We start from the raw sequence: 2,500 nt of genomic DNA, 5'->3' as shown, positions 1-2,500 counted from the left end.
TGCAGCTAGAGCTTGGACCGGCTCCTAAATTCTCCTGTAACTGGAGAAGGCTCTGTGGGAACACAGAAATACATACAAGAGACAGAGACAGCAAACATGAGACCAATACACCAGGGACAATGACAGACTGGGCAATTAAAAGATTCACCAGTTCAACCAAAGAAATCTTAGGAACCAGGCAGCTTTTCCACAACTGCCTCCTTGCACAAGCCAGGCATTTGGAACCCACTAGAAGTGCCCAGTTTCTTCCAGTTGTTAGGCCAGGCCCCTCAGATTTCCATCTCAGCCCCAGTAATGCCTGATGTCCCGTGCTAGGCCTATCCCATGCTTGGCTCCCCGTATCACGGAAGGCCCTCAGTGTTCTCTGCTCTGGTGTGCATGGAACCCCTGCCACGGGTGCTCAGATGCCAGACCTCTCCCATTTCTTGGCTCCCAGTCTCACCAGGGCATCCCCAGGGTCCCAAGGAGGATCAGAAAAACAAACAAACAAACAAATAAACAAACAAAAACTTGTGGCTCTGTCCAAACACCCAAGTAACAAGCTGGGTAATTGTGACTTCACGATCATTGCCCTGGACTAAGAAATGTTGGATTTTATCAGAATTTCCCAGATCAAGATCCCACAGAACCACATGTGAGAATAGGAACGACTTACCAGAGGAGGCCTTCATAAACCCATGCTTGCCCCTCTTTTATACAGCCATTCACTTGGGCAGTTCACCATACCAAAGGCACATCCTAGGTGTGTCTCCATGGTGTGCACATTGAAGGGAGCACCTCTTCAGTCCCAGAGAGCTGGAGGGGAGGGTCTGGCTTCTCAGTGTCTGAATTTGTATCTTCATCTCACTGGAGCCTCCAAACGTTCGTTATTCCCAAAGATTCAAGGAGAAAAACCATTGACCCAAATGATCATGGCCAAAATAATTAAAGCAATATATGAGGTTTTGTTTTGTTTTAATGGACAGGGTTGCTCTGTGTAACAAGCCCTGGCTGTCCTGGACTCACATTGTAGACTAGGCATGGCTTTGAACTCACAGACATCCACCTGCCTCTTCTCCCAAGTGCTGGGATTAAAGGGTCACCCCGACTGGTAAACAATATTTTTTGTTCATATACACACACTGTCTCCCCCTAGAGCAGGGTTCAAGAGGTCGGCATTGGACATGGGCTCAGGGGTAGGTGGGGGGGCTTCCAAATGAAGGGCCTTGGGAGACAAATAGGCAGAGTTACAGGAGCAGCATGATGAGCTGGTCATGACAGCAGGTGCTTGCAATAAACTTTTGAAACAAAAGTAGGGTTGCAAAATGGTCATAACAACTTTTTGAGACAAAGACACTGGAACAGACAATACAGAACCATTTGCACAGTTTCAGGTGGGGCACAGCCCAATCCTTGAGAAACAGATTTAATAATAAACAGGAACGAGTCTAGTTTGTCTTTACTGTAAGATGGCTTTCAAGCCCAAGATGGAGGAAGGCTTGTTCATGAGATACGTAGCACTGGACTCTACACTACCCTACTGCCTAGGCCTGAAGTGCCCTTCTCCCTGCCCCCCCCCCCCACAGACACCAACAAGCACCTTTCTGGAATGTTAGACATGCATCTGGGGTGCCAGACAGACAGACACCCAATGCCAAGCATTTCAGCATGGCAAGTTTAACTTCTGCAGAGAGAAGACTGCACCGCTGTGAAAATCCAGCAAGCAGGTGGGACGTCTGGTGCGTTTACTCCTAATGCACGGGCTCTGGGTCTCGCCTGATTAGTTAGAGCCTGGCCTTACACCATTGGCGAATACAGAGGGACAGTTTCTAGGAAAAAAACTGAAACTATTAAGAGCTGCTCACGCAGGAGAGACATTTACCAAATGGTGTCTTCTCTATGGAGAGTTCTCCCTTTCTTATTTTTTTTTAAAGATTTATTTATTTATATGGGTACACTGTAGCTGACTTCAGACACACCAGAAGAGGGCATCGGATCCTGTTGGGAACAAAATAATAAAAAGGGGGGCCAGGGGGGCCTGAGGGAGGTGAGGGAAGGGAAAAGAGGCCCACACCTCGCCAGAGTTTCCCTATTCTCTGGTCAGTCAGGTGTGGGAGAGCTGCTACCCACCCATCCCTGGGTGGGCCTTCCTCTATCCCACTCTTCAGGGGGTGGCCAGGGGGCAGCCCTGCCTGGGGACCCCAGAGCTACTTTGCTAAAGCCACCAGGGTTATAGGAGAGAGGGATGAGGGAAGAAGTTCCCAACACTGACCAGAGTGCGCAGTGGGTCTTAATGGAGCAGAGACTCTCTATGGTTTAAGAACTTTATTATAGAAAATAAAGAGAGAAAGAGAGAAGGGAGACAGAGAGAGAGAGAGAGAGAGAGAGAGAGAGAGAGAGAGAGAGAGAGAGAGAGAGAGAGAGAGAGAGGGAGAGAAAAGAGGCGAGGAGAAGACAGAAGGGAGAGAGAGGATGAGAGGGAGAGCAGGAAGTAAGAGAGCGTGGTGGGGCTGAGCACCCC

This window comes from Mus pahari, chromosome 22 (genome assembly GCF_900095145.1).
Source record: "Mus pahari chromosome 22, PAHARI_EIJ_v1.1, whole genome shotgun sequence".
Taxonomy (NCBI): domain Eukaryota; kingdom Metazoa; phylum Chordata; class Mammalia; order Rodentia; family Muridae; genus Mus; species Mus pahari.
Note: the sequence above shows the minus strand (reverse complement) of the source record.